This window comes from Pseudophryne corroboree, chromosome 3 (genome assembly GCF_028390025.1).
Source record: "Pseudophryne corroboree isolate aPseCor3 chromosome 3, aPseCor3.hap2, whole genome shotgun sequence".
Lineage (NCBI taxonomy): Eukaryota > Metazoa > Chordata > Amphibia > Anura > Myobatrachidae > Pseudophryne > Pseudophryne corroboree.
In genome coordinates this window covers 284066806-284073449 of record NC_086446.1, presented here as the reverse complement: position 1 = coordinate 284073449, position 6644 = coordinate 284066806, and the positions used below count along the sequence as shown (strand labels likewise).

Sequence of the window (6644 nt, the reverse complement as noted above, 5' to 3'; positions counted from 1 at the left end):
TCTCTAGCTTTCATCCCATCTGAGCCAGAGGGACCACTCCTCCGGTTGCTAGAGTGAGCAGTCTCCTCCAGCTCCGTAATTTCATCACTATCATCCACCGAATCTTTGTCCAATCGAGCAAATTTGTTCGAGTTTGATAGATCCGAGATGTCGTGCCTCCACCTCTTTTTCTCCCTTCTAACAGTGACCCAACTGCCTACCTGATTTTCCTCATCTACCAGTGACCCCTGCTGCAACTCCTCCACTGTTCTATCTAAACTTCGCTCGAGATTGTAAATATCTCTCAGTCACGTAACGGTCTGCTCTAGATCAGTTACCTGGGCTTCCAGGGCAACCGTTCCGCTCACATCTCGTGCATATGTATTTGCCCTGGGTCGGCTGCTCCAGGTGCGCATACATCTTGCACGACACGCACTGAGTAAGACTCTCAATCACGGACCCTCCCATTGTTTGAGATCTCAACTCCCTATTACCTTTCGAAAGTACAATAAAGAGAATAAAAACCAACTAACCAATACAATCAATACACAATAACTAAGTAATCAATACTTATCTGAGTGGGACCTCTCCTGCAGCACCGATACTCCACCTAGCAGTTGTTCCAGCTCACTGCACCTCCTTTTCACTTAGCTTATGGCTCCTGCTTCTGCTAATTCCAACTCACATACACTTACAAATCCAAGCTACACTTTAAAATACAAGCTCCCTTACAATGAGCAGGAAGAACGAAGCACTGGGCGGGTGCCCAGTATCCTCTACGGACTACGAGAAAAGGATTTACCGGTAGGCAATTAAAATCCTATTTTCTCTTACGTTCTAGAGAATACTGAGGTCCATGTAGTACCATGGGGAAGTACCAAACCTCCCAAACTGGGTGGGAGAGTGCTGAGGTTCCTGCAGAACTGTTGAGCAAACTGAAGGTCCTCAGAGGCCAAAGTATTGAACTTGTAGAACTTAGCAAACGTGTTCGAACCTGACCAAGTAGCTGCTCAGCAGAGCTGTAAAGCCGAGACACCCCGGGTAGCCACCCAGGAAGAAGCCACCGACCTAGTAGAGTGGGCCTGTACAGATATTGGACACGGCAAACTTGCCGTGGAATAAGCATGTTGGATAGTAAGTCTGATCCAGCGTGCAATTGTCTGCTTTGAAGCAGAACACACAATCTTATTGGGATCATAAATAACAAACAGCGAGTCCATCTTTCTGTGATGAGCTGTTCTTTTCACATACACCTTCAAAGCCCTCACAACATCCAAAGACTTTGAAGTAGCAGCGGTGTTGGTGACAGCCGGAAACACAATAGGTTGGTTGATGTGAGTTCAGCTCTGTAATCATGGAAAATTAAATAGGGACTTTTGTGAGACAAAGCCCCCAGCTCTGACACACGTCTTGCTGAAGCCAAGGCCAACAGTGTGACGGTCTTTCATGTAAGATATTTTACGTCCAACTCCTGTAACGGCTCAAACCAGTCCGATTGGAGGAACTGCAGCATCACATTGAGATCCCAAGGTGCCGTGGGAGGCACAAAGGGAGGTTGGATGTGCAGAACACCTTTCAAGAACGTCTGGACCTCAGGGAGAGAAGCCAATTGTTTCTGAAAGAAAATGGACAAGGCTGAAATCTGGAATTTTTTGGAGCCCAGATGCAGGCACACATCCACGCCTGCCTGCAGAAAAAGCAAGTAACGTTCCAGATGAAATTCCACCGCAGAATAATTTCTGCTCTCACACCAAGAGACATATTTCTTCCAAATACGATGGTTATGCTTAGACGTTACCCCCTTCCTGGCTTGAATCATAGTCAGGATAACCTTTTTAGGGATCCCTCTCCTGGCTAGAATCAGCCATTCAACTTCCATGCCATCAAACGTAGCCACGGTAAGTCCTGATAGACGAACGGGCCCTGTTGCAGAAGATCCTCGCGGAGAGGTAGAGGCCACAGATCTTCGAGGAGCATCTCCAGCAGGTCTGCGTGCCAGGCCTTTCTTGGCCAGGCCAGAGTAATGAGTATTGCTTGAACCTTTTCCCTTTTTATTCGTTTTAGATTTCTTAGGATCAGAGGAAGTGGAGAAAACACATACCCCATCTGATAGACCCATGAAGTTGTCAGGGTGTCTATCGCCACTGCCTGTGGGTCTCTCGACCTGGAACAATACCGCCTCAGCTTCTTGTTGCTATGAGAGGCCATCATGTTGATCTGTGGATATCCCCATTGACTGGTCAAGCACCCGAAAACTTCCAGGTGAAGGCCCCACTCCCCCGGGTGCTGGTCGTGTCTACTGAGGAATTCTGCTTCCCAGTTGTCTACTCCTGCAATGAAGACCGCTGACAACGCCACAGCGTTTCTTTCTGCCCAGAGGAGAATTCTTGACACATCTGACATTACTGCTCTTCTTTTCGTTCCGCCCTGTCGGTTTATGTACGTTACTGCCGTCACATTGTCCGACTGGACCTGAATTGGCCGATCTTGATGAAGATGTGAGGCCTGCAGAAGGGCGTTGTATATGGCCCTGAGTTCCAGAATGTTGATTGGAAGGATGACTTCCTGACTTGACCATCTTTCCTGAAACTGCACCCCCTGAGTGACTGCGCCCCAACCTCTGACACTTGCGTCTGTGGTTAACAGAATCCAGTTCTGAATTCCGAAACTCCGTCCTGCGATAAGGTGAGAAGACTGTAGCCACCACAGAAGGGAGATCCTGGCCTTTGGCGACAGACGGATCCTCTGGAGAATGTGAAGATGTGATCCGGACCATTTGTCCAACAGATCGAGCTGGAAGGGTCTTGCGTGAAACCTTCCATATTGAAGTGCCTCGTAAGAGGCCACCATTTTCCCCAGAAGGCGAATGCACAGATGCACCGACACCTGGGTTGGCTTCAGGACATCCCGAACCATCGATTGCATTACCAATGCCTTTTCCAACGTAAGGAACGCCTTTTGTGACTCCATGTCCAGTATCATTCCCAGGAATGGGAGCCTCTGTGTTGGCTCTAGGTGAGATTTTGGAAGGTTCAGAATCCACTCGTGATCCTGGAGGAGTTTGGTTGAGAGAGCAATGCTGTCCAGCAACCTTTCCCTGGACGGTGCTTTTATCAGGAGATCATCCAGGTACGGAATTATGTTCACTCCCAGTTTGCAGAGTAGAAACATCATCTCTGCCATCATCTTGGTGAACACCCTAAGTAGGGAGATCAAATGGCAAGGCCTGGAACTGGTAGTGGCAGTCCTGCAGTGCAAACCAGGTTGGAATATGAAGGTACACATCCTTGATATCCAGAGACACTAGGAATTCCCCCTCCTCCATACCAGAGATCACCGCTCTCAGCGACTCCATCTTAAATTTAATCACTCGTAAGTAGGTGTTCAAAGACTTGAGGTTCAGAATTGGTCCCGAACTGTCCAGCTTCAGTACTATGAACAAGTTGGAATAGTACCCCTTGTTTAGTAGATGAGATGGAACTGGAACAATGACCTGAGTCTGTACCAGTTTTTGGATGGCATGCTGTAAAGTTATACTTGCCTCTTGTGAAACTGGCAAGCCTGATTTGAAGAATCTGTGAGGTGGGAGCTTTTGGAACTCCAGTCTGTAGCCCTGGGAAATAAGATCTATGACCCAGGGATCCTGGCACGAATTTGACCTTCCAGGCATTGCAGTCCACCGTCATGCTGAAGTCTTTGAGGAAGCAGAGCCTGAGCTTTGTTTCTGAGCACCTGCTGTTGCTGGTTTGCATGGTTTACTCTTGTGCCGCTGGAGAACGTAGAAACACCTCTGGATTTGCCCTTGAACTTGGCCGTCCGAAAAGACTGTAACTTAGAAGCTGAATAAATTCTTGGTTGTGGGGGGGCTGCGGAAGGAAGATACGTAGACTTACCCGCAGTAGCTGTGGAGATCATCATAAAGTTCACAGAGTCCTGTATATGCTGCAGGAGTAAGACGACATCCCCCTAGCTAAGGAATCTAACCCCTCAATTAGGTTACCTGCCCATTTAGCAATGGCTTTAGTGATCCGCGCACATGCAATAGTGGGTCTTTGGGCCACCCCAGCAGCTGTGTACAATGATTTGAGTGTAGTCTTAATTTTACGATCAGCCGTGTCTTTCAGGGAGGCTGCAGCAGGAACAGGCAATACAATTTTACGTGACAACCTAGAGACTGATGCGTCCACTATCGGTGGATTTTCCCATTTTTTCCTATCCTCCAGAGGAAAAGGAGAAGATGAGAGCAACCTTTTAGGGATCTGAAACTTCTTATCAGGATTAACCCATGGTTCTTCAAACAGGGGGATTCATTTACTAAGATTCGTGTTTCTGTCGAATTGGTGGTAGTTTAAATTCAAATTTTATCAGCTGTATGTTTTTGCAACCTTTTGAAATTGTTTTCGGTAATTTACTAAGCTGCCGAGTTTGCATTTTTTGTATTTTCCAATGTCGATGTTATTCATATTGTCGGGCAGTGTTTTACGGGAGTGATTAGTGATACACTGCCGGACATAACACAATGAAGCCCGGCCGGATCAGTGAGATCCGTGCAGGGCTTCACTGAGTACAGTATGTGCACAGTATTTAAACAGTTAACAGTAAAAAAAAAAAAATTGTGTGGGGTCCCCCCTCCTAAGCATAACCAGCATCGGGCTCTTGGGCCGGCCCTGGTTCCAAAAATACGGCGGACAAAAGATGTAGGGGTCCCCCGTAATTTTTAAAATAGCACCGGGCTCCATTAGCCAGAGAGATAATGCCACAGCCGGGGGACACTTTTATATAGGTCCCTGCGGCCGTGGTATTACCCCCCAACTAGTTACCCCTAGTTGGGGTCCCCCCTCCACGCACCCAAGGACCAGGGGTGGAAGCCCGAGGCTGTCCCCCCCATCCCTGGGCGGTCGATGGGGGGCTGACAGCCTTTGAGTAAAAACAGAATATTGTCTTTTGAACTACAAGTCCCAGCAAGCCTCCCCCGCTTTCTGGTAATTTGAGAACCACAAGTACCAGCATGCGGGGAAATAACGGGCCTGCTGGTACCTGTAGTTCTGCAACAAAAGAAATACCCAAATAAAAACAGAACACACACACCTTGAAAGTAAAACTTTAATAACATACATGCACACTTACGCACACACACATACTTACCTAGTGTACCAAGGGGCCCCTCGGTCCCCTTGTCAACGTAAAATCCAATAGGAAAGCTGTAAAGAAAAGCCCAAAATACTAACCTATTTTCCAGTGATGATCGGTCCTCTTCGTTCCATGTAGTAATCCAGGGGTTAAAACAAACAAACCGAAAAAACCCCAGTCCAACGCACTAAAGGGGAGCCATGTTTACACATGGATCCCCTTTCCCCGAATGCTGGGACCCCCGTAACTGCGGTCACTGGAGATCCCGCCAGCCAATCAGGGAGTGCCACGTCATGGCGCTCTCCTGATTGGCTGTGCACCTCTGGCCTGTCAATCAGGCTGAGCGCAGCGGCTAGAATGGAGGATTGCGGTCCTCCATTCTAGTCTATGATGGGAACTTTGCGGTCTGCGGTTAACTGCAAAGTTAATTGGGGTCACTCTTGCGGTTGACCCCAATCGTTTATCGTTTCACGGCCTCTTGGCTAAGATCAAGTGTAGTATCTGTTCTTATCAGTTCACGCTGACTGACAGTGCTGCATCATGATTTTTTGACCACCAACTGTCCTTCTCAGAATTAAGCTGTACAACCGAGATGAGAAGCTGAAAGACTGCAAGCCGAGACTTCGAGAAGGATATCGACCGAAGAGGGAGAAGCTTTGCATCACCCCCCAGCTGCAACAGACATGTTTGCTCTGCCCTCTGGAGAAGATACCCCCCTCCGCCAGCCAAGACTGCGTGGAAAAAAGGGACTTCGACGGAGAAGCATTGCACCGCCCACTAGCTGCACTGGAGGGTTAGACTTGTTTGCTCTGCCCTCTGAAGCGACCTCCTCTCGACACCGATGCAGACCCTTCACCCCGCCTTCGACCCCAGCGAGGAGAAGCCACAAGGATGGCCTCAGCTTCTCCCGCACCGGTGCCGGCCTCAGCCTCCGCCCCGGCCCTCATTGGCAGAGAAGAAGAATCCAGGGAACAACGGGAAGAAACCCACCAAAGGTTCGACCAGATTGGCCACTTCCAGCACCACCACCCCTGCAGCGACATCACCAGCGGCGCTCGCCCAGGAGAGCTCCAAGGGCAAACCAACCCTGGAGCCCTGGATGAGGCAAACCATGGTGATGAAGCTAAAGGAGGTGGATGGATAGATGCCGGACATGACGGTTGAGACATTCGGCAAGAAGATGATCATTGACCAGGGCTTCTCGACCGCTGAAACCCTCAGCATACAGAACTACCTGAAGGGTATCTTCTACGTGACATTCGACTCCATTGCCATCTGTAAGAGGTATTGGGAGGCAGTGAAAGCAGCGAGGCCTGAGTCCCCTTTCTCTCACTTTTGTGGGCAATTGCCCTATTCAAAGAGAGGAAAGGTGGGTGACGCTCTCAATGCGCAACCCACACGTGCCTGTCAAAGACATTGTGACAGGACGATACCGTACGGAAGCACTCGCAGCTTCCGCGTCCCGTTGACTGCGCACAGAATGGAAGGTCAAGCCGCACGAGGCCGGACCACATAGGGGATTCCCGCTTACCGTC

At 49.2% G+C, this 6644-nt stretch overlaps 1 pseudogene; it reads left to right on the top strand.

Moving 5' to 3' along the window:
• Nucleotides 1–5571: 5571 nt before the first annotated feature.
• LOC134899810 (U2 spliceosomal RNA) lies at nucleotides 5572–5670 on the top strand (annotated as a pseudogene).
• The last annotated feature ends 974 nt before the right edge of the window (nucleotides 5671–6644 follow it).